This window comes from Chelonia mydas, chromosome 12 (genome assembly GCF_015237465.2).
Source record: "Chelonia mydas isolate rCheMyd1 chromosome 12, rCheMyd1.pri.v2, whole genome shotgun sequence".
NCBI classification, from domain to species: domain Eukaryota; kingdom Metazoa; phylum Chordata; order Testudines; family Cheloniidae; genus Chelonia; species Chelonia mydas.
In genome coordinates, this window is record NC_051252.2 from 40,561,848 (window position 1) to 40,587,953 (window position 26,106).

A 26,106-nucleotide genomic window follows, 5' to 3' on the forward strand; every position below is an offset into this window, starting at 1 on the left:
TGTCCTGTCCTCTTCTACCACTGAGTTCCATGGGTTAACTGCGCATTGTCTGAAGAAGTACTCTCTTATGTTTGTTTTAAACCTCCTGCCTATTAATTTCACCGGGTGACCCCTCTTCACTTTCTCCACCCCAGTCATGACTGTATAGACCTCTACAATATCCCCCCTCAGTCATCTCTTTTCCAGGGTGAACCGTCCCAGTCTCTTTAATCTCTTCTGACATGGAAGCTGTTCCAAACCCTTAATCATTTTTGTTGTCCTTTTTTTTTACCTTTTCCATTTTTAATGTATCTTTTTTGAGACGGGACAACCAGAACTGCATGCAGTATTCAAGGTGTGGATATTCATGGATTTATGTAATAGCATTATGATATTTTCTGTTTTATAATCTATCCCATTCCTAATACTTCCTAACATTCTGGTCACTTTTTTGACTGTCGCTGCACACTGAGCGGATATGTTCAGAGAACTATCCACGATGACTCCAAGATTTCTTTCTTGAGTGGTAACAGCTAATTTAGACCCCATCATTTTGTATGTATAGTTGGGATTATATTTCCAGTGTGCATTACTTTGCATTTATCAACATGGAATTTCATCTGCTATTTTGTTGCCCAGTCACCAAGTTCTATGAGGTCTCTTTGTAACTCTTCACAGTCTGCCTTGGACTCAGCAGGGAGAAAGCCCTGGGACCACAGACATTTATTTTTATAATTTCCCTTCTGTCATTCCTGTTGTCAGTCCTGTGCACTGAATGAAGCAGGGGTCCTGTGGGAAAACATAGGAGATGATCATGGAACTGAAGATTGTATCATAATGCATACTCACAGGTAGGCAGAAGCAAAGGTGCATAGGCAACCTAAACTGTGGCATTTTCTAATTTTTACATGAATCTTACAGACCCAGAGCTAGACTCAACCCAGACTCAGTTGGTTTAGAAGCACATGGGACCCAGCATTTGGGTCCACTCGCAACAGACTGGTTACCGTCCAGAGGAGCACTGGGTCAGCGTGTGACTCTTGGATTCATCATCAAGGGAAGAATGTCAGTTCAGACTCTGCGTTGCAGAAGTAATTTCTGAAATAGGGTGCCTACGCTCTCTGGACCCTGTAGAGTTTTGTGGTTTATATAAGCTGGCCATTTATTTAAACTTTTCGCTGTTAGGTGGAAACATAGAAGCATAGGGTTAGAAGGGACCACAGAGGTCATCTAGTCTAAACCCCTGCCAAGATGCAGGATTTGTTTCGTCTAAACCATCCAAGACAGATGGCTGTCCAGTCTCCTTTTGAAAACGTCCAGTGAAGAAGCTTCCACAACCTCCCTAGGCCTCTGTTCCACTATCCTTCTGTTCTTGCAGTTATGAGTTTTTTCCTGAGATTTAATCTAAATCTGCTCTGCATCCTTTAGGCTGTGTTGGTTTATACTTAATATGCTTAAGTTAAAGAATAACCTTTAGGTTGCAAAATCAAGCACTCAAAATTTAGGAAATGCCACAATTTAGGTTGCCTGTGCATGTTTACTTCTGCCTACCTGTGCATTATGATACAATCTTCAGTTTCATGATCATCTCCTATTTTATCCACAGGACCCCTGCATCATTCAGTGCACAGGACTGACAACATGAATGACAGAAGGGAAATTATAATTTTCAAGTTGGTCTTAGTCAAACCTGAACAGAATTTCATGGAATTCTCCCTGCTGAATTTCAAAGGTCTGGTGCAAATAATGCATGTGTTAGAGCTTCTCAAAAGAAGATTGCAGGATTCTTATTTAAATTATTATTAATAATAGTAATCCTAAAATATTATACTATCATTATAAATTAATGGTACATCCTATATTCAGTTTGTCACCCCATCTCAAAAAGGATATAGCAAAAGGAAGTGGTTTATAAACAAGTGACAAAAATGATTAGCAACCTAGAAAGCCTTCTATATGAAGAAAGACAGAAAAGAGTGGAGCTGTTAAATTTAAAAGGTATTACAAGGTAAACAAAATAGTGAATGGGAAGGAGAAGGTAAATTGGTAGTTTCCATTTACCTTTTCTCACACTACCAGAACAAGGGAATATTCAATGAAAATGAAAGACAGAAAATTTAAAACTTGGTAATGAGAAATATTTGTTGTATAATTGTGGAACTCATTGCCACAAGATATTATTGAGGCCAACAGCTTACTGAATGAACAGTTGTTTTACATTAGGATAATATTTTTTTAGAAGGAATATAAAGCCTCATTCTTCAAGGCATGAGACAAAGCTTCCTAGCAGAGCAGGTTATTCCATAATTGGCCTCTAAGGGGTCCCTTGCATCTTCCTCTAGTACTGTCCACTGTTGGAGATAGACACTAAATAGACCACTGATCTGATCCAGAGAGGCAATTCCTAAGTTAGTCTGTTACAGTGTTTTTTCTTCTCATTATTTTTGGGGCATCTTCCTCCTTTATATCCTATGAACAGTATTGTAAACACTTGATTTTTTTATAGGAACAGTAAAACCATTTTGATGCACAGTTACTGTTGAAATGATCAAAGAGGCTGGATAAAATAGAAGCAAATTTTCATTTCTAGAAACACGTGATGAGAGAACTGTGTATGAATTGTAGTTTTCTGTGCGCTTTCTCTTGTTAAATATACTATGGAAAGATTTTTTAGTAGAACTATGCAGGCACCCCTGTGGATAAATCAACCGATACAAAAACAGTCAAGAAAAGTAAAATGTGATTCATTAGCAGGCCTAAAATATAAAATAAGGTAAAAATGTCATTTAAAAATGTACCCACAAGATGTAGCAATAAGAGAACAGTTCAAAGTGCTCACAACCCAACCTTTCTGTACCTACTGCCTTTCCTGGTTCAGACGTGTGTTATTTTCATTCTCTGTTCCTTCCAAAACAAATGCAGCTTTACCCAACTAATAATTTATCTATAGCTATTCTGTAAAAATTGCAACCACCAGAAAACACATGCTGCATGGGATTTTATTGACTTCCATGCAAATATATAATTCTAGACTATCAAGAAAATGATGGAAATAGGTTATATACCATGTCTAGTTTTATTTATATATTTATTTTTGTAGAGATTCATTTTATGGACTGCAAATACTTTACAATAAAAGCAAAAACAAACAAATCAAAATCTAGCTACAGGTGTAGTATTTTTTCCCCTAAGCTCATGTTTGAATAAAGGTTCATCATTTTTTTTGTTCAGCCATGCATCATCCAACTCCCTGCTGTTGCATATATTTATTACTACTACTTTATCTTTACAGATATATTGCAGGCATACAGGAACATATAAAATGTATGGACAGGTATCAAGAAGCAATATGCAACTGTGACAAGTTGAATAATACATTTATCTCCCTTATTGAGACCCAGGTAAGTTATGTATCTCCCAGGAGAGTGAAATCATGAATGAGTTAGTGTAGGAAGGTACTTCTTAATATTTCACGTTATCATCAATGTTTTTTATTTTGTTTGCTAAAATTAAAGGTCCAGTGTCATTTGAGTAATTTGGAAGCTGAAATTTCTAGTATTCTAGATAAGAGGAGGTTTTTATTTAGCTTTTGGAATGGAGCTTTTGGAACTTTAACACCCATGAGTTTCTGTTTGCTATTTTGATTAACATCAAAATCTAGAAGTAATTCTCCTGTAGGACAGGGCTCCTTGTATCTTAAAATACTGATGTCCAGTGAAACTTGTAAAGTACCATTATCTGCATTTTACACATGGGGAACTGTGGCATAAAGCGTGAGTGATCTGATACACATCTCTTTGAGTGACCAATTAAATTGGGGTGTCCTATCAAAAGAGGAAGAGAAAGATCCTTATATGTTTGTTATAATTTTGGCTATTGAATCGAAATCTGGGACAATGGATTCCCATTGAAAAGGCTTTGGAATTTCATGTGTTTGCTGGCATGCAGTGACCTTAGCAAAGCTATTTGAAACTTTTGTGCAGTCATTCTGAGTCAGTGGAATTTTGACGGTAGGGTCATTTTAAAATAGGTTTGTTTTTTGTTGTTGTTTTGTTTTTACAATGTACACTGGCAGTCAACAAAACACACTCTTAATAGGCTAAGATACAGCTTTAGGCTTGAAAAAAATTATTAAAACTTTTCTTTTAACAAAAATGGCTTTATTACAAAATGGAAAGATTTACCAAAAATTCTGTTTTTTGTTGAAAATGGTTGAGCTTTTTTAAAAAACAAAACAAAAAGTTTTCAGATGCTGAAAATAGAAAGAACAGTCCTTTGCTTTTTTGATGAAAACCGGAAAAATGTTGAAAATGGAAAATTTTCATTTTCATTGAAATTTTTCACAAAAAACCCCAAAACAAATTAAAACATTTTCCGGTCAGCTCTATGAAGAAGGCAATGTTTACTCAGATGAATTCTCTCTCTTGGGGTTTTGATTCCATTGCTACATGACAGATGCAGTGTACAGGCTTGATCTCCAGATAGATCTGCCTCTGCAGATTTGTAGCAAAGAGTTAATCACATAGGTGTATTAGGGAGTAAAAAGCACACCACAGCGGGTCTAATTGTAAAGGTAGGTCTAAGTGTGAAGCTCAATGGGGTGTTAAGTGGGCACTGGGGAAAAATACAATACATATATAACACAAGAGGGTGATTGAAATCTTTGTTACCATGATGTAGGAGCAAGAGGCGTTTATTCTGTACTATCTTACCAATGTCCAGAATCTTAAAAGCCCTACTTTTAAGGTTGTGGATTCAGGGAAGGCTCTAATATAACCACTTTCTTTAGCTCTTAGAATACTGTACAGCTTCCAAGCAGAAGACACCAGGAAACTGGATATTAAGAATGGCAGGGGTGAGGCTATATAAGGGAGGGCCTGGCAGCTGGGAGTTTGGTCTTGTGTGGGGTCTAATATGGCAATTGGCAGAAGAGACATAGGTAACTGGCTGCTGGGAAGGAGTTTGGCCTGCAGCCATGTGGTCCTTCCCTACAGGCTAATTTTCATTAAGCTGGGTCAATATATGTCCAGTGGGAGCCTAGAGACTGAAGGAAATGAGTTTGGAGATTCAGTAAGTGGTGCTGTTCCTTCAGTCCTGATTCCAGTGCCCTAGTGTAGTGGTAGGGAGCTCTGTGTTGATGAAGATGTTGTTCTTCCACTGAGATGTAAAACTAAGCCTGACCACTTCTTGTGAAGAAGGGTCTCGTGGTCCTGTTAACAATAATGCCTAACTTTCTTGTGAGGACTCTAAAGTGCTTCACAGACATTCATTCACTCAACATGCTGTGAGGAGGTAAGTGTTGTTGGGGGCAGTGAGAGGGAAAACGAAGGGTGAAGCATAGGGATCTCTAAGGAAGGCATGTAGAGAGAGCCGCTGAGTCTCAATGCCTGGTGAGCAACTGAGGTCAACCTTCCCACAAGAGGGGTTAGTAAACGTAGCGGGTGCAGGTGGCAGAGACAGGAAGATTGATACTTGTTATGCCTGTCCACCCCCACTACCCTGGATGTGCTTTGTTGACTTTTTCAGCTAGTTATACTTTTTTTTGTTGGGGGAACTTGAAGCTTTACAATCTACCCCTCAGTGGGGCTTGGCCTTGCGTGTGATTATAGGAAGAGAAGAGGGCTTCAGCCTGGGGGGTAACCATGTTCGCTTGCCCCCCTACTTTCAGCTGGCTGTGAATGGGCCAGAGAGAACAGCACAGCAGCCGTACTCAGCTGGGGTCCCCTCCTCCCCCTCCTCAAGAATCTCTGCCAAAAGGCAGGTGTGATGATGCTTCTTGCCACTAGGGGCTGCTCGGCAGATACAGGCCTTGAGCTTCTTTTGGAAATTCTCCATAGCTCTGGAGAACCCTGGATGGTCTTCCACTGCCATGGAGAATGGGTCAGGCTAGACAAACCAGATTCAGTGCTGAGTATTTGTTTAGCTGGTTTGGCACTGTTCCATGAGCTGGAGGAGTCTGGCAGGTCAGGTACAGAAATGGGGACAAGCAACTTGGCTTGCTTGAAAGGAGAGGGGAAGGGGGTGGGTAGAGGGAGCAGAGTGGGGAAGGAGGGCTGGCAACTTCAAGGGAGAGAGAGGAACATGGGTAGGGAGTGGGGAATTGGGGCCAGAGGCTGAAAAGATAAAAGGAATGCAGGGCAGGTTAGAGGACCAGAGAAGGCCTCTCTGTCTTGTTTCTTTTGGAGTAGGATAAGGGTTAGAGAGAAGAGAAAACAGGGGAATAAAAGTAAGTTGAGAGACAAATATAAATGTAGGCTCTAGACCTGCAGGCTGTTCCTCATATGCACCCCTGACAGCTATACATTTCCATTTCAGTGTGTTTTTACTTCAGCATTCAGTCTCAGATCGCTAAAGAAAAAACACTGAAATGAACAGATGGGGGAGGAAAAGATATGAAAGGAAACCAAAGAGATTTACAGGTGAAAATAGAAAAGAGTTGAGATGAGAACAGGGAAAATAGAAAGTGAACCATATTGGGGTAGCTACCTTCTATAGAGGGAAGCAAAGGAGAAAAAACAGCAAACATGATCATTCTGTATTTTCATAGAATAGAATATCATAGAATGTCAGGGTTGGAAGGGACCTCAGAAGGTCATCTAGTCCAACCCCCTGCTCAAAGCAGGACCAATCCACAACTAAATCATCCCAGCCAGGGCTTTGTCAAGCCTGACCTTAAAAACCTCTAAGGAAGGAGATTCCACCACCTCCCTAGGTAACCCATTCCAGTGTTTCACCACCCTCCAAGTGAAAAAGTTTTTCCTAATATCCAACCTAAACATCCCCCACTGCAACTTGAGACCATTACTCCTCGTTCTGTGATCTGCTACTACTGAGAACAGTCTAGATCCATCCTCTTTGGAACCCCCTCTCAGGTAGTTGAAAGCAGCTATCAAATCCCCCCTCATTCTTTTCTTCTGCAGACTAAACAATTCCAGTTCCCTCAGCCTCTCCTCATAAATCATGTGTTCCAGTCCCATAATCATTTTTGTTGCCCTCCACTGGACGTTTTCCAATTTTTCCACATCCTTCTTGTAGTGTGGGGCCCAAAACTGGACACAGTACTCCAGATGAGGCCTCACCAGTGTCGAATAGAGGGGAACGATCACGTCCCTCGATCTGCTGACAATGCCCCTACATATACATCCCAAAATGCCATTGGTCTTCTTGGCAACAAGGGCACACTGTTGACTCATATCCAGCTTCTCGTCCACTGTAACCCCTAGGTCCTTTACTGCAGAACTGCTGCCTAGCCATTCGGTCCCTAGTCTGTAGCGGTGCATGGGATTCTTCCGTCCTAAGTGCAGGACTCTGTACTTGTCCTTGTTGAACCTCATCAGATTTCTTTTGGCCCAGTCCTCCAATTTGTCTAGGTCCCTCTGTGTCCTATCCCTATCCTCCAGCGTATCTACCTCTCCTCCCAGTTTAGTGTCATCTGCAGACTTGCTGAGGGTGCAATCCACACCATCCTCCAGATCATTTATGAAGATATTGAACAAAATCGGCCCGAGGACCGACCCTTGGGGCACTCCACTTGATACCGGCTGCCAACTAGACATGGAGCCATTGATCACTACCCGTTGAGCCCAACAACCTAGCCAACTTTCTATCCACCTTATCGTCCATTCATCCAGCCCATACTTCTTTAACTTGCTGGCAAGAATACTGTGGGAGACCATGTCAAAAGCTTTGCTAAAGTCAAGGAACAACACGTCCACTGCTTTCCCCTCATCCAGAGAGCCAGTTATCTCATCATAGAAGGCAATTAGATTAGTCAGGCATGACTTGCCCTTGGTGAATCCATGCTGACTGTTCCTGATCATTTTCCTCTCCTCTAAGTGCTTCAGAATTGATTCCTTGAGGACCTGCTCCATGATTTTTCCAGGGACTGAGGTGAGGCTGACTGGCCTGTAGTTCCCCGGATCCTCCTCCTTCCCTTTTTTAAAGATGGGCACTACATTAGCCTTTTTTCAGTCGTCCGGGACTTCCCCCAATCGCCATGAGTTTTCAAAGATAATGGCCAATGGCTCTGCAATCACATCCGCCAATTCCTTTAGCACTCTCAGATGCAACGCATCCGGCCCCATGGACTTGTGCTCGTCCAGCTTTTCTAAATAGTCCCAAACCACTTCTTTTCTCCACAGAGGGCTGGTCACCTCCTCCCCATGCTGTGCTGCCCAGTGCAGGAGTCTGGGAGCTGACCTTGTTCGTGAAGACAGAGGCAAAAAAAAACATTGAGTACATTAGCTTTTTCCACATCCTCTGTCACTAGGTTGCCTCCCTCATTCAGTAAGGGGCCTACACTTTCTTTTACTTTCTTCTTGTTGCTAACATACCTGAAGAAACCCTTCTTGTTACTCTTAACATCTCTTGCTAGCTGCAACTCCAGGTGTGATTTGGCCTTCCTGATTTCACTCCTGCATGCCCGAGCAATATTTTTATACTCTTCCCTGGTCATTTGTCCAATCTTCCACTTCTTGGAAGCTTCTTTTTTGTGTTTAAGATCAGTAAGGATTTCACTGTTAAGCCAAGCTGGTCACCTGCCATATTTACTATTCTTTCTACACATTGGGATGGTTTGTCCCTGTAACCTCAATAAGGATTCTTTAAAATACAGTCAGCTCTCCTGGACTCCTTTCCCCCTCACGTTATTCTCCCAGGGGATCCTGCCCATCAGTTCCCAGAGGGAGTCAAAGTCTGCTTTTCTGAAGTCCGGGGTCCGTATTCTGCTGCTCTCCTTTCTTCCCTGTGTCAGGATCCTGAACTTGACCATCTCATGGTCACTGCCTCCCAGGTTCCCATCCACTTTTGCTTCCCCTACTAATTCTTCCCGGTTTGTGAGCAGCAGGTCAAGAAGAGCTCTGCCGCTAGTTGGTTCCTCCAGCACTTGCACCAGGAAATTGTCCCCTACACTTTCCAAAAACTTCCTGGATTATCTGTGCACTGCTGTATTGCTCTCCCAGCAGATATCAGGGTGATTGAAGTCTCCCATGAGAACCAGGGCCTGTGATCTAGTAACTTCCGTGAGTTGCGGGAAGAAAGCCTCATCCACCTCATCCCCCTGATCTGCTGGTCTATAGCAGACTCCCACCATGACATCACCTTTGTTGCTCACACTTCTAAACTTAATCCAGAGACTCTCAGGTTTTTCTGCAGTTTCATACTTGAGCTCTGAGCAGTTGTACTGCTCCCTTACATACAATGCAACTCCCCCAACTTTTCTGCCCTGCCTGTCCTTCCTGAACAGTTTATATCCATGCATGACAGTACTCCAGTCATGTGAGTTATCCCACCAATCATAGAATCATAGAATATCAGGGTTGGAAGGGACCTCAGGAGGTCATCTAGTCCAACCCCCTGCTCAAAGCAGGACCGATCCCCAAGTCTCTGTTATTCCAATCACATAATTCCTTGACTGTGCCAGGACTTCCAGTTCTTCCTGCTTGTTTCCCAGGCTTCTTGCATTTGTGTATAGGCACTTGAGATAACTCGCTGATCGTCCCTCTTTCTCATTATGAGGGAGGAGCCCTCCCTTCTCGCGCGCTCCTGCTCGTGCTTCCTCCCGGTATCCCACTTCCCCACTTGCCTCAGGGCTTTGGTCTCCTTCCCCCGGTGAACCTAGTTTAAAGTCCTCCTCACTAGGTTAGCCAGCCTGCTTGCGAAGATGCTCTTCCCTCTCTTCATTTGGTGGAGCCCGTCTCTGCCTAGCACTCCTCCTTCTTGGAACATTATTCCATGGTCAAAGAATCCAAAGCCTTCTCTCCGACACCACCTGTGTAGCCATTTGTTGACTTCCACGATTCAACCGTCTCTACCCAGGCCTTTTCCTTCCACGGGGAGGATGGACGAGAACACCACTTGCACCTCAAACTCCTTTATCCTTCTTCCCAGAGCCACGTAGTCCGCAGTGATCCGCTCAAGGTCATTCTTGGCAGTATCATTGGTGCCCACGTGGAGAAGCAGGAAGGGGTAGTGATCCGAGGGCTTGATGAGTCTCAGCAGTCTCTCCGTCACATCGTGAATCCTAGCTCCTGACAAGCAGTAGACTTCTCGGTTTTCCCGGTCGGGGCGGCAGATAGATGACTCAGTCCCCCTGAGGAGAGAGTCCCCGACCACCACCACCCGCCTCCTTCTCTTGGGAGCGGTGGTCGTGGAACCCCCAACCCTAGGACAGTGCATCTCATGCCTTCCAATCGGCGGAGTCCCCTTCTGTTCCCTTCCCTCAGATGTATCATCTAGTCCACTCTCCGCATTAGTACCTGTGGAGAGAACATGAAAACGGTTACTTACCTGTATCTGCGTTGCTGGTTGCTGCGTTTTTGGTTAATTGAAGGCAATTGCATCATTTTCAATATGGTTGGTGAAATGAGGGCCACTTTATGCACATTGAAAGAAGTGGTGAAGGCCATGAGTTAAAGCTTTCACGCTGAAAACAAAACCATGTCAGATGTATGATAATGCCTTTGGGTTTAAAACAAGAAAAGATAAAAAGGTTTTTACACAAGAAACCTCTTCAGATGTGTGTGCTGAACAAATACATATTTGGGGCTTGGATTTCAAATAGGCCCTTCCTATTAGTGGATGCAGCCTTTTGCTTTTAGTTAGCTGTGTGGCCACTGCAGAGGATTGCGTGTACAAATGCTAGCGTATAACTACCTGTCTATTTGACAAAGTGAGTCAATCCAGTAGGCAAACATTTAAATGCTACCATTTCTGCTGTCAATCAATTGTGACACAATTAATTAAGGGCAGATCTAAGTGTAAGTCCAAAAGTGAAGGAGTGGTATGAAAATTAGGCCATTGTATGTGCAGCTCTCTCATGATCATTTTTAGTATTGTGCTAATTTAACCAATAGTCTTCGAGTAGTTTTCACACATTTTTGCTTTTCAGGTTTAGATTAGACATTCATTCAAAATGCCTTTTCTACACAAGTTGATTGAAAGATCAATGTGGCTAAATGAGGCCTGAAAATCCTTTTTGTTTTATGAAAACTTTTTATAACATGGTAACTTTCCTAACTGCTTTGTTGCAAATTAAAGGTTAAATATCTGGCTTTTTGATGAGACCTGTGAGAGCTGATAGCTGTCTGTCCATTTTTCAGATGCGGTTGTGCTATTTTCCTACCCTTGACTGACCAACATACCTATGCTTGTCCCTATAGCTGAGGTGACATCTTTATCAGATGCTGGGAAGGGACTGGGCATGGGAGAGCAGAGTTATTTCTCATCCTTTTCTGTGAGTGTGAGCTATGGTGGTGAGAAATATTATATAGGCATTTCTTGATGAATCAGATCCCTGGTCCATGTAGTCCAGTATCCTAGCTCTTGATGGTGACTGGCATCAATGCTTCAGAGGAAGGTGCAAAGAACTTTATATTAGGCAGTTGTGGGATAATCTCCCCCCGCATTTGATCTCCTCCTAATTCCTTATAGTTAGTTTGGTTTAAACCCTGAAGTTTAAGTGCTCATGTCTCTTCAGAAATTGTTAACATTAAGTATTATAACTCTGGATATTCTTGTTATCCATATACATGTCCAGTCCCTTTTTTAATTTTCCTAAATTCTTGGCCTCAGCAACATCCTGTGGCAATGAGTTCCACGGTCTAATTACATATTATGTGAAAAAAGGATTTCCTTTTACTTGATTTGAATGTGTCACCTTTTAATTTCATGGAATATTCTTTGGTTCATGTGTTAGAGACAGAGAGAACAGAAACCCCCAATCTACCTTCTGTAGACCATTCATTATTTTATAAATTTTTATCATGTCCCTTCTTATTCATCTCCTTTCTAAATTAAACAATCCCAGTCTTTTAAATCTTTCTTCATATGGGAGATTTTCCATATCCCTAATCATTCCTGATGCGCTGCTTTGAACCCACTCTAATTCTGCAATATCCTTTTTGAGGTGGGGTGGCCAGTACTGCACACAGTATTAGATGGGGCTGTACCATTGATTTATACAAAAGACAATGCAATATTTTCCATATTGTTCTGCATCCTGTTCCTCATGCATCCTTTTTGCTTTTGTTTTTTTTTAACTCTGCTGACCATTGATGGTCCACAATGATGCCAAGTTTCTTTCCTGAGTTAAGATAATTAATTTAAAACTTGTAAGATATGTGAGAAATTTAAGTTTTCCCTTCCAATATGCGCTACTTTGTATTTATTGATATTCCCTTCCAATATTTATATTCATCTTTATGTTTTCCATTTCCCTAGCTTGGCCAAAGCTCCTCATGGACGCCTCTGGTCTTGACTAACCTAAATCACTTTGTGTCACTTTCAGATTTTGGTATTTCATTACTGACTCCGTTTTCCAGATCATTAATAAATATATTGAACAACACAGAATGGAAATGGTACAGAACCTTGAGACATCCTGCTGTTAACCTTTTGCTGTGATGAACATTGGCCATTTAATTCTGCCCTTTGTTCTTGTTTTTTAATCAATTTTTCATCCAGGACAATACTTTGCCTCTCACCGTATGACTGCTTAGCTTCTTTACTAGCCTCATGTGAGGAACCTTGTCAAAGGCCCTTTGAAAAATCTAAATAAATTTTGTCCGCTGGTTCTCCTTTATCCACAACTTTATTGACATGTTCAAAGAACTTTAATAGATTAGTGAGACATGTCTTTCTTTAGAGAAACTATACTAATTAGACACTGTCATATTGGGGGGAGCGATAGCTCAGTGGTTTGAGCATTGGCCTGCTAAACCCAAGGTTGTGAGTTCAATCCTTGAGGGGGCCATTTAGGGATCTGGGGCAAAAATTGGGGATTGGTCCTGCTTTGAGCAGAGGGTTGGACTAGTTGACCTCCTGAGGTCCCTTCCAATCCTGATATTCTATGGTCTTCCAGTCTATTATAAGTCTATTTTTAATTATAGTTTCAACCAATTTACAATGTACAGATGTAATGGGTACTGGTCGATAATTCCCAGGATCACTCCTAGAGCATTTTTTAAATATAGGTACAACTTTTGCTACTCTTCACCCCTCTGGTATAGTATCTGTTTTTAATGTGATAAAGAATGTTGATTAGAATTTTCTCCTGTATATTCAAAAGTATTTCTTCCAGGAAGTACCAACGTCCAATGGAATGGTACTACCTTTGGATATGTCAGTTCTGATCACCTTAATGAAATGCTTACAGGATACCTGCAGCCTCTTCATCTCTAGCTGCTTCACTTCTCAACTTGTTCCCTTCAAGTCTATTCAAAATACAGTAGCTACAGTCCTCTTCCTTGGCTGCTGCTCATGGCACTCCTGTCTTTGAAAACTCGACTGGTTTCCTCTTGCCTTCCGTTATGAAGTTAAGGTTTCTCATTCTGCTCCACACAATACCAGCCCCATTGCATCTCCCCTGTCATTGGCTCTGCCAGTGAACCCCAGTTCTGCTCTTCCTTCATCTCCTCCAGCTGCCCTCTTTGTGTCGTCTTTCATGTTGTCACCTAGGTCTGCACCTCCAGGCAAGCTAATCTTTCTTCATTCAACCCCCTTTTTAAAACCCACTTCTCCCACAAGGCCCACAAATACTATTTCATGCCATTAAAATGCTGCCAGCAATCCTTTAATGAAAAAAGCATTTTACTCACATGAGTAACATTTTGTGAGAGTTTTCAGGAATGGGGTCTTTGAGTGAAAACTCCTCAGGGCGGGTTGTGAGTCTTTGCTTTTTCTCTTCTCCAGCACTGAGTGCCATTTTGAATCTTGAAAAATAATTAGGCATCAGTAACTGACATTAGTGGGATTATTCAGGTACTTAAAATGAGGCATGAGCTAAAGTATCTTGCTGACCTGGAGCCTACATGATAAACCCTACTTTTACCAATGGCAATTGCGTGAAGGTGGAAAAATCCGTGATCAGAAATCCAGATGTATAGTGTGGTGCTTGAAGATCAGGATGCAGAAGAATGATATTACTTGCTATGTGCCTTCATGTAAAGTGAACCATCATTGATTCTGGATATGGTGGGAAATGAATACTTGCTTTTAGGAAGGGAAATGGTTAAAATGTAATGTTCTTTTTCTATCTAGATGGCCACATTTAGAAAATCTGGTCCAAAATCCCAGATTAATTGATTAAGTAAAACTATTGGGCACTTTACAAATGAGATTTAAACTGAAGGAAAGTTTAAAAAAAAAAGCAGCAAAATGTTTTCACAAATAAACCTTTTCGATTTGAATCACTTGAAACTAAAAAATGGATGTATTTTTTATGCCTCTCAACTGTGATTTTTCCCTCTTCTTGTCTCTGTCAGCTTGGCCTTCTCATTATTATTCTTATTTTTTACATTTTTTTACCTTGGAACATCCAGTTTAATTTTTCACACCTCATTCACTGTGGCTAGTTTGCACCTCATGTTTACTGTTTCACCTCTCCCGCTTTTCTAATGCTTTGTAGTATTATCTGACACTTGCACCACACTGCCTTGCTCTTACTGTCTGGCATTATGTCTCAAAAGATATTACTAATAAGAAATGAAAAAACAACAACTGTTTTTTAAAATGCAAGTTGGTCTATTGTTAGTATGCTTAATAATTGTGACTCCTTTATTGAGCCCTTTGTAGCATTCTTATTTCTTTTCCTTTGTACAGCCCAGAAATGCTTTTCAAGAGGGTATACTTTTAGGTTTTTTTCTTTTAAAAAAGGCGCGGGGCGGAAAGGGGAAGAGAGAGAGAGAGAAATATAGATTCCTATGAGACTGTGATTGGACACATTCTTCCCTATATGCTGCTGTTATCAGCATTAGTACTGTGGTTTATAGGAAGATATATGCAGGAGAAAAGTAAAAAGGATAGAAAAAATACACTTTTGCTTTTCCAGATAAGTAACAGAGTGTCTTTTTTCCATATTGTTTTCCTTTGTCTTCTGTGCTCTCATCCACAGCTGCAGTTTTTCCCATTTAGAAGAATAACATTTTGGTTTTTGCATGAGGCTGGAAGGCCAGTGTATCAATCACAGTTTGTGGCGTTAGTAGTTTTCCATTCTCAGTGGAACTTAAAACACAACTGGAAATGGCATTTTCTGAATCCAGGGAATGCCGCCGAGGCAGGCTTGCCTTTTTCCCCTGCCCCGGTCTTCCTATTCTTGTTCCCCAGTCAAGTGGTTCAACAAGTTACAGCCAATAACATGATTTTAAAAAATCAGAATGCTATATGCTCAGCGACAAGACTGAAGCTATAAAGGAAGACAGAAAAGGAGATGCCAAGCTGCTTTCCTTACCTGCTGTCAGATTTATCCACCAAAGACAGAACACAGTCATCATCATTCATGGTCTTTACTGGGGAAGTCAGTTGTTTTCTGTGTTTCCTTAAAATCTGCACAGATCTCTCTGGAAGGCTTTCTAGACCCCGTCTGGATTGTTCTTTGTTCGCTTGACTTTATTTGGTTGTTTTCATTGAGGTAGGAACGTATTCAGCTTGTCTTGGTGATTCACATTTGGAGTTTGAAAGGGAAGGAGGAAGGCATTTATGGGTAGCTTTCTTTTCTGCCTTTGAGAATAACAGGTCTATACTTCAGGTTTGATCAAATGAGTAGCTGGGATGGGGCAGGGACCTGAGTAATACCTCTTTGAGAATCCACCTTACTCCCTGGAAAGTGTGTATTAATTTCAAAATAGACCATATCTTGCAATCCAGAATGTGCATTTTAAAATCTATAAACCTTCCTAATTCTCTCTGTGCTGTAAACCTTTGAGGTGTCTGGTGGGAAGATATGGTGCAAGCTATGACTCCCAATACCCGATTTTTTAAATTAGCCCCATTGTCAGTTTGTTCTGAAGGGCTAGATTGCCTTACTCTGATTTGTTAGAAACAGTAGAATGGTGTAAAAGGGTTTGTAATATAAAGGAAAATGTGATTTGCAATAATGAGAAATATGTATATATTCATATTTTCCAAAACAACACAATTTGAAACTAAAATAACTCATCTGCAGAATTGTAGCTGAGCAGCAAAAACTTTCTATAAACACACTATTTTTCACTTGGTTTTTGCAAATAAAATCTCTGCTACTAACGTTTTCCATCATAAAAAGCAAACAGTAAGTTTTAGTTTATTAACTAGCACAACTCTGTTTAACACACTTTTAAATTGGACCTTCCTCTTCTCCTTGTTTTCTACTTTTGCATTTTAGAAATTGAAATTTTTTTGGTGTCTTTGTTTTATTTCTGCACATTCAGTTCTTTCTGCACAATAAACTCGTCAAAAAAATCTCTGCTCTCAATTTATTTTGGATTAGAAATATCTGGCAGATTTTTAAATCGACTGAAGCTTCATTAGTATCTTCATCCCTGTATTTATTTTATTGTAAATCACTTTGTTTCCCAAGAGGTGCACCAGATCAAGATACACAGTCAAGGGATTCTAAATTTGGATTTATGTAAAATATTAGGCCCTCTCTTCAGAAAGACACTTCACAATGTAAGTTATAAAAATAGATTCCTATAGAATGACATCTAAGACACATCAGCGATCCAGGAATGTGTTGCAGAGGGTCAAATCCTGGACCCAGCACACATCTCCAGGTAAATGATTTGAGAGCTGAAGAAGGGGGTCATGGTGAGGATGAAATCCTGCATATCAGCCTCAGCGTTGTAGTAGCCACTGTGTCATTTTGCTAAACTCTTCCCCTTCCATCGAGGGGGCTTGGCTGCTGATTTAGTTGGGGTTGGTCCTGCTTTGAGCAGGGGTTTGGACTAGATGGCCTCCTAGGTCCCTTCCAACCCTGATATTCTATAATTCTGTGATTCATATAGTCTTAGACCTCAGTCTACCTGTGCTCTACACAAAACCTCTCCAGAGGAAGCCTCCATAGAGCTGTGTTCTGTAGTGTGCAGACTTCCTAGTTAGCTTGCAGCTTCCTGTCACCCCTTAGACCAGTGGACTTTTGTATTGGTGACCCCTTTCACACAGTGAACCTATGAGTCCAACCCCCCTTATAAATTAAAACCCCTTTTTTGTATTTAACACTGTTATAAATGCTGAAGGCAAAGCGGGGTTTGGGGGTGGAGGCTGACAGCTTGTGACCCCCCATGTAATAACCTTGTGACCCCCTGAGGGGTCACAACCCGCAGTTTGAGAACCCCTGCCTTAGACAGACTGACACTGAGCAGAACCCCACAGGAAATACCCCAAAGGCAATATGAAGCACTGGTACACGGTATTGTCCTAATGGCTGCTAAATGGGGATAGATGGGGGCTTAAGGTTTTTTGTTCCCAAATTTCATCTTTATCTAGGCATCATCAAGGGAGCATCATTACTGAAGGATGCTTGCAACAGTATTAGACTTCACATGTCAGTTCATTCACATTTTACTTTTTTCATACTCTTTCTTGTTCTGTTATCTGGTTATTTCTGGCTGTTTTAATGAGGCTGGATCCCTCTTGGGCACCTTTTGTTCCTCACTTCAACCTGTAGTGGAGTTGTAAACCTAAATGTTGACATTACATTCATTTTCATATTAGCAGACTCTTCTGAGTCTATTGCAGGATCAAGTGAAAGGAGAACAGGAGCTTTGAGAGAGAAAAGCACAAAAATTTCAGCTCCTACCAAAGGCAATACAAAAAATGACTATCCAAGTAAAATTATCTCAGGAAGAAATGAGTTTTTCCAACATTTGCTCCAGTGTAAAAGTCTTTGAGGCTGGCATAGCTAATACTATAGCCAGGAGACTTGTGGTTATATTGATAAATCCACTAGTGGGTGCTGCTGTGCTTTCAACACCGTTGGGTATGGATATGTTGATCAGTGGCATAGTATAATATACAATATAGAGAACAGTGAATTTTCCTTGATAGCCATAGTTCTAACTAGAGACACTGAGAAAACATGCTGTGGAGTGTAACATTTGGAATTATTTCATAAGATTTTCAAAGAGATCAATTTTGTAATTATAGCTATTATCTAATTTGTAGTGAAATTCATTTGTGTGCGTATTTGTATTGTCATATTTGTCTTTGTTTTACAAATAGACATTTCAAATAGACAATCACAAAACGGAAGGTGCTCAGCTACAGCCCAAATTAACAATATTTATTGGAAGAAAAACCTGCCTTTTTTCCTATTAAGGAGCAACATGAAATGTGCTTGGTTTGTGTAATTTTGTGTCTGAGGGAAAACTGCCGAGGATAAGATGTCTATTTGATATTTAGGGAAGGATTTGATGTTTTAATAAGGGAATCCTCTGTGTCCCTCATCCATCATTCGTCATCCTCATCCATCCAAACACCACTGTAAATTTGTCAGAGCCTTTTCCATATTCAGTACTTGTATAAATAATGGCCATTGTGGCTTGAGAAAAGGAAATGTGCATTTTCTACTTCTGTCCTATCTCCAGTCACAGGTTTGGCAATGTTTAGCAGTTTTTGTTTTCAGCTGCGCATACTTGGAGCCATATAATGTAACTGCCAGGGCAAAAGTACATTCCAGCGCTGCCCTTTATTGTAGTTACCAGTTACTAGAATGACATTAGTTTGGGGGCTTTTCGATAATAGATGAAACAGTCTCTGCGCCATTAATATGTGCTTTTATCATAGCTCATCATTTCTTCCTTCTTTTCTGTGCTATCTTAGGGATTATGCAGCTTCTCTGCAATATTGTGAAATTAATCAAAGCAAGCAAAACCTCATGCCATATTATCCATCACTGGAGGAGAATGATTTCCGCAACTTAGACAGCTTTGTGCTGCTGTTGTGTCCACTGGCTGCACTAGAATTTTATTAACTAGAAATTTGATTTTTCTCAAAATTGACAATTTCTTGTTAAATATTCACAAACAGTGCATTTTTAGCTGTGATTCATAATCTAGCTCTACTAAGAATGCTGTTTCTCCAGTTTAAATAAGGAACTGAGCAAGCCCTAATGTCTGCTTTTTTTTTCTTTGAATATTCGCTCAGCTGAATAGCTGCCTTTTGCTAATGCAGCTGGGTTGAAGAAGCTTTTTATACATTGAGATATGTAAAAACTTAAAGGATGCTTATCCATACTGTTTTATATTTAATCTATTATATAATCAAGCTCTACAAATAATTTTTCAATAAATTAGTAACCATAGTACAGATTGCAGACACTTAGTTTGATTGAAAGTAATAAAGGGAGATTATCCATAGAGTTGGTTGAGTGGCGGTTCTGACTTGACCCACTGCCCAGTGAGATAAGAATTAATCTTATAAACCTCTCCACACTTCCACCCTCTCTGATCCTCTGAACAACATTAACTCCCCTTTGTTTTAAGTGCAGTTACAGCCAAAGACTGGTACTGTAGGTATTCAAATGTCCAACCCATCTGGTACATGTGAATACTACAAAATACCCCTGAGTAACTGAGTATTTCAGTCTCCCTGGTACCTAAAATATGTGGCAGACATTTGGTCCCAAAACAGAAGTACTCCAAAATAGGTGCTTGGCCTTGTGGCACCCAGGTGGTCTTACCAGCCTTAACAGTAACTCCACAGTGCATAGTAAACGCCTCATAAGCACAAGGAAAAAGAGAATGAATGGGATAAAAAAGAGAGTAATTACTTGTGCGGTGGACTTTTTCTCTCTTTCGTTAAGGGTTCTTACTTTTTCATCCCCATAACTGGCTCTAAATCCATGGTGTGTTACTTACTCTGGATTAACAGCACCTGATTTACAGATGGGCATACTTAACCACAGCTGTTTTAGTTTGTATTTGACAGCTTTTCAGCAAGGAGATTTTCCTGTGAAGGATATTGCTAAAAGAAAAAGAATGTAGGGTGTGTGAAGGTGGCCACTATCACTTATCTTGCAGAAACTGAATGGAAACTATAGATAGCTCTGATCTGAAGGTACAAGTTACAATAACTTCCTTGCTGTCTAAGCACAGTGTGTGGAAGTAAGGAACAGATTGGGGATGAGGTAGATGATTCAAGCACTCCAAAGTGATTTCCTTCTCACTGCTAGTCTCATCCTCTTGAGCTTTGGCTTCATTTTACAACCTTGCCCAGCCATGCTCTTTGTTCTCGTATATTTTACTAATGGAGAAGGTGTTTCCTCTCTAAATAGCATTTTAACACTTATGTCCACAATTATTTATGATCCCGCCATTAACTCATACTATGCAGCATTTGGTGACAACACTCAGCACTCTGGAATGATATTGAACTTAGTTGCCACACTCATAGCATATTTGGCGTTGAGCCTTGTGAACCACTGTCTGTTTTGGATGGATAGATAGTGCCTGAAAATAGGTGAAATTGAACTTTTCTGGGCTTTGGGGGAGGGGTTATACTCACAATGAAATGGGTTGTAATATGACCAATGGGAATTTTCAACAAATACTGAAAGATTACTGGATGTAATGTGGGGTTGGCTACTACACTGGTTATAGTACACTGCACTACTATACTAGTGCAGGTTAAATTACAGCACTAGTAAGGGTCTGCAGGAGAGCGAGAGGTGAGTGGTGGGTCCAGGGAAAAGTTATGTGAAGTCAGGAGATCCACAAGATGAACAGAGGGAAGCCTATGGCAGCTCAAGTCATTACTGATTAGGGTGACCAGATGTTCCTATTTTATAGGGACAGTCCTGATATTTGGGGCTTTTTTTATATCGGCGTCTATTACCCCCCACCCCCGTCCCAGTTTTTCACAGTTGCTGTCCAGTCACCCTAGTACTGATGGCCACAGATGCCATGGCCCAGTAGCTGACTCAAGGAGCAAGGGAGCTATATGGGTATGAAGTAGAGTAGAAGAGGCAGAACAAAGGCACTCAGGTTGTGTCTTACAGATGCTCAGGGGTGTCCAAAAGAGAGAGACATGCACAAAGGTAGGAGTTCTCCGTACACTATCATTGTCAGGCTCATTCTTCCGGCCGCTTCCCCATCATCACTGTGGCCAACAGTCCAACTCAGGTGAGAAGCACACTAGGTGTGGTTTGTTTTTTTTTAATGGGGGAGGGAAGTTTGTATATAAACCACTAATTTTTGTTAGTTTCTGAAATTATGGGGTTGGCTTTCCTGTGGCTTGGTATATCCGTGAGTATACTTGTATGTGATACTTCTGCTTTGTACTAAGATGGCATAGTATGTGACTCTTGCTCTCAGGACAGCCTGTAATATTACAATGAAATAAAAATTAAACAGCCCTTTGAATCTGCAAGATAATTTTCAACAAGCAAAGTAAATTACTCTTTCCTAATAGGTAGGAAGAAATGTTATTTCTTTGCTGTTTTGTGCAGTTTGTGATTTTACTGTGAAATTAAATGTGTTCAGAATGTGTATAAATTGTCACACTGTTGCAGTCTTCTGCTTCTTTTTTTTTTAACTTTTTCAGAATTTGTGACTTCTGTTAAAATTTAGGAGAAGATTAGGATAACAAAATATATGTGTTTAAATATCACAACCCTCAAAAAACAGCGGGTCTCTATCTTTTTTCATACTTTCCATTAAGGATGTGTGCTGACTTTGTGGAATCACTCCAGTAACTGGTGAATGATGATGTATGAAATAAAAGAAAAATTCCACCCATTGTTAAGAGAAGATATGCTAATGCTGTGCAATTTCATTGTGTTTCAGCTCAAATGCAGCCAGAACAACTCACCATACCAAAAAGTCTCGGGGAAAAAAAGCAAAAGCAAACAAACACAGCCACTAAATTAGTTTTTAAAATTAAAAAAATAAAATGTACTTTTTCTTTTTGTACCTCTAGCTACTAGCCAGCAGAAGGTTTTGTGACATTATCCTTTCTTACATACAAACTGATCTCTCTGATTCCAAAAACCATTCATTATACATTCTAATAGTGATAATGCCACTGGGTTAATGCACTAGCTTTCACATCTGCAGGCTTCAGTTCAAAACCTGGCATGCTTACAAGTGAAATGAGTGTAATGGTGATCTCAACCTAATCCGTGATGGATAGTGGTCCATACCACTGAATAATCACATGATTTCACGCCATAGGTACTCTTTGCTCAGATGTCAGGGACTGGGGACCCAATCCTGTGAGGTACTGAGTACTCTCCACTCTCATTCAAGTCAGTCAGGGGATCAGGCCCTGAAATAGTAGGTGTTTGCTGCCAGTTGGCGTTTAGGGTCTCTAACAATCTATGGGGAACCTTTATGGAACAATTAACAATGTCTGAGAGTAGTCAGTGCCCTCAGTTCTTTGCTTTCATGAAGAGCTGAAGAGGAGAATCATCCTATCTTTATGAATTTGGAATGACAAAGTGAATTGGAACCAGGGGCTGAATTATAGCCAAACACACTGCCTAACACTCTTAATCATTGTGTATACACTTATACCATAGCTGGGGTGGAGGATTTTTTAATCTTTGCTCTCCTAAAAAAGAGGAAAATGCTGTTCATCGACAAACCAAACTGAATATCAGTCCATCAGAGTACTGTGTCTGTGACATCACATGTGTTGAAGATAATGTGCTATTCAAATGTTATGAGGCAAATGGTAGGCTTGAGCTTGAGGTCTGGACTGTGTGAGTGTGATTTTTTTTTTTTTTTTTTTTGAGTTAAGGCCCTATAGGGTGCACTGCTTTGGGTTAAAGAAAACTGAAAAGGTCAGGCACTATGGAGCTGACCTTACAGAGTCAACAATTATTGTAAACGCCCCAGTGTACCCACTTTCAATAAGAGAGCTTTTGGTTGCAAGCAATACCCAGGCAGGCAAATATTTAGGTCTCCTGAAAACTGGTTCTTTCCCCCACTTGTGTTAATACAGATATTAAGTTTAATAGTATCTACTTAGCATAAACAAGAAGATAAAAATGATTTCTGTGATTGAAATGTTTGTTATTTAGCATTAAGCATCTTCATACTCCCATGCATTTTGCATTTTAATCCACTCTGTGCTTGGTTTTGGGATTGATAGATTAGTTTTAATCCCCTGTCTAATAGTGGAGTACTGGTGAGATTTATTAAACAGGCAGGGTTTGGTACTTGGATTTAAGAGGACTCACATGCACTGTTCATGCATATTAAATTTGGGAAATCACTGGTTCAGTTTGTAAAGGGCTGCTAGATTTCCTTTGTCACTGAATGTTTCTGTTTTGCCTTAAAAAGTTCAGTAAGCATTTATTTTATAAATGAAAGATTCCTGGTGGTCAGACTTTTTATGTAAATCTAAGGTTCAAAGGACAGGTCTCTTCTAATTTTTTTTAATGTTCACATTAACTGTCTCTTAAAACTATTAATGAATTTTTGCACATTTTACTCTGAGCTTTTTAAAATATGCGACTCAGCATGACTTATAATAGCATGTAACACAAAAAAATAGAGGGAACTTTAAAAAAAAAAATAACACTAACTAGAATCCATCTATAAACCAGGAGTTTTGTATAGCAGGCCTACATGCTTCAGTGAGTATAACTGGTTATCTTCTGGCGTGTCACCACCTTTCCCAGAAGCATAAGTTGACCCTTCTTGTGTCCAAAGCTGAATATTTTTGCAGCAAATATCCCCCTATTTTCTGGTTAGCTTTGTTTTGCAATATGTAGTGATGGCTTCCAGCTTTAGGTATATACTACAAAATAAACAATAAAAAAAGCACTATCTGGTGATTAGCATGTTAAAATGCATCCTGAATGGGCCATATTAATTGACTGAAAAAATGAAAGTTTGACAATACAAGGTATAAATTTATAATTTAGGTGGTTTTGTAGTCTTGAGGGAAGAAAGGCTTACTTAGTTTACAGTTGAATTGGTCAATATTCCTGTTGATATACTGAAAATTGGGGATAATTAACTTTTTTGTTAATGTAATTATAACAATGGTTATGTAATCAAAACTTGGAACCAGCAGATATTAAAAGCAGGGCAAGATGAGATGAATTCAGTTATAAGAAAAAAAGAAACAACAGAAATACCTTTATAAAGGATGTTTCATTGCAGAATTTTTTTTTTCTTCCAGGATCTCCTTAGCTTTTGCAACTTTCATTCATTGTTTAAGAAGTTAATTTATTTATACTTTTGAGGCTCCAAGATAAATGCTCATAGCAGATATTGCAAAATTAAGTAACCAAAGGTCAGAATAACTGGTTTATGAGCCACAGTATTCTAACTGGAATATAGATTGATTAAGCAGTCTAGTGCAGAATTTTATTTGGTTATAGACAACTGATGAGTTTAAGTTAATTAAGAGACTGAAAAAAGAGAAAATCAACACTTGGCGAGAAGACTGGGTAAGAGTAGATACGGATATTTTTATATGTTCATATGAATTGAAAAGAAGTACTATATCGTAGATAATTAGCAATTCAGGGCCAACTAATTTAGACAAAATGTCTATACAAAATAATAGATGAGCTATAGAAGGTAAACTGGCAATTATTTACTTATTCCTCATAATACAAGAATATGTGGACAGTCAATGACATTGAAAGATAACATGTTTAAAGCTGATTAAAGATTTTTTCCCCACACAATATGCAATTAGCCTGTGGAATTCTCTGCCACAAGATATAGAGGCAAAGAGATGAGAAGGATTAGCCATTTATGTGGATAATGTAAACATCCGCAGTTGTGTGTGTGTGTGTGTAATATAAATTTAACTAAAGGATCTAAACACTCCTGCCTCAGGACATAAGCCAAACACTAATTGATGGGAGTTAGTTGACCCCCTATGGTCAAGTTATTCCATCATTGCCTACTGTGGGGTTTCTTGCACTGTCCTCTGCTGGTACTGGCCATTGTCAGAGATAGACTACCTAACTTGGTGAACCACTGGCCTCGTTTGGTTTGTCAGTTTGTATGTCCCTAAGAAGAATGATGTCAGACTGCTTACTGAGCGTTGCAGTGTGGGAGTGTCTTTGCAGAATTAAAAGTGTTTTGGGGAAATTCCAGAAAACCTTTGCAGTAAGTGATATTGTCCAAAGTGTTGAAAACTGCCTAGTGTCTGTTTACAACTCTGATACCTGTGGATAGAAGTTTAGAAGCCTAGACACATTAATACTATTTAAATATTTTAAAAAGAAAAAAAATCCATCGAGTGAGGAGGCCTCACCTCTTTTTCAAACTGTGGCTGAAATGGAGCAGCCCCATACTTCCCTAGACACATGAGAACCACCATGCTCACTGGCCTGGTGATGCAGAGAAGAGTCTTGCTCTTTAGAACAATGCAGTACTTTGGTGGGGGAGGTCTGAGAGGCTCTCTTTAATTAACATTTTATCTTCAACTAATGCTTTGGGGTGTGAGAGAAATGGGCAGAACACAAAATATACCTCCACCCCCCTTTTCTGTGTGTGCCTCCCCTGAAGTGGTAACATTTGTAAGACCAAAGTCTGCTCAGTGTAGTGGTTAATGCAAGGTAGATGATAAATTATAGTTCATGAAAGAAACTACTCAGTCCCTTTTTCTACAAGAAAAAAGTAAGGTGATATAATTCTCAAAATTCTAAGGATTCTTGGGAGAAACAAAGTGACCTTATAAAAGCTAGACACCCACTTCCTTCCTTCCAGCGTGACTGCCCTGCCTCCCAAAATATTGTTCAAAAACTGGAGTTATCTTCCAAAAGGCTAGCTTGTTTAGATGAGTGGATGAGTGTTTCATCTATTTTCCTTTTGCACCTCTTTCAGATCCCAGCAGTGTAGTTTGCATTATGGGTAATGTGGTGGAAACACTTTCTCAGAGGCTCACTGAAAATCTGCTCTAGCCTGAAAGTTGTCAAAGTTGTTGTACTAAAGTTTCCATCTTGCAAACAAACACATAATTAAAACACATTTTGCTCATTCTTCCATAAGCTATTTGAGGATGAGAAACGTCACTCCTTTAAGATGAATTTATGTGTAATGTGGGTACATCATTTGGGGAATAGGTGTTTGTGGGTGAGATGACCCAGAGATAAGGCATAGAGGGAGAAGAGAAGGAGACCATGGACAGAACCCTGTGGCAGACCTTATGGCATAAGGAAACTTAGGACAGATCCTGAGAATTTCAGGTTAATGTAGGCACAGCCCTTAGCCCTACATTTCTCAGCCTTCATGGGTTGTCAGAAGCAAGGCATTATGCAAACATACGTGGTTGTTTTTTCCCAGTGAATTTACATTAAATGCACTGAAGCCTAGTGGTAAAAACAGCATTGCTCAGCACAAGCTACTCTGCTTCTGAACTCAGCTATAAAAAGGGTTCCAGCTAACAGTGCTGCGTTTTACG

The 26,106-nt window shown here is 40.1% G+C and overlaps 1 long non-coding RNA gene across 6 annotated transcripts in view; it reads left to right on the top strand.

Annotated features, from left to right (window-relative positions):
• LOC119563705 overlaps positions 1-26,106 on the top strand; it is a 588,454-nt gene that overhangs the window by 242,504 nt on the left and 319,844 nt on the right. For 5 of the 6 annotated variants that reach the window (XR_005222260.2, XR_005222258.2, XR_005222257.2 and 2 more), the window contains exon 5: positions 3,272-3,380. The exons of the other annotated variant lie outside the window; for it this stretch is intronic. This is a non-coding gene — a long non-coding RNA (uncharacterized LOC119563705). The remainder of the gene's footprint in view (positions 1-3,271; positions 3,381-26,106) is intronic. 6 annotated transcript variants of the gene reach the window in all.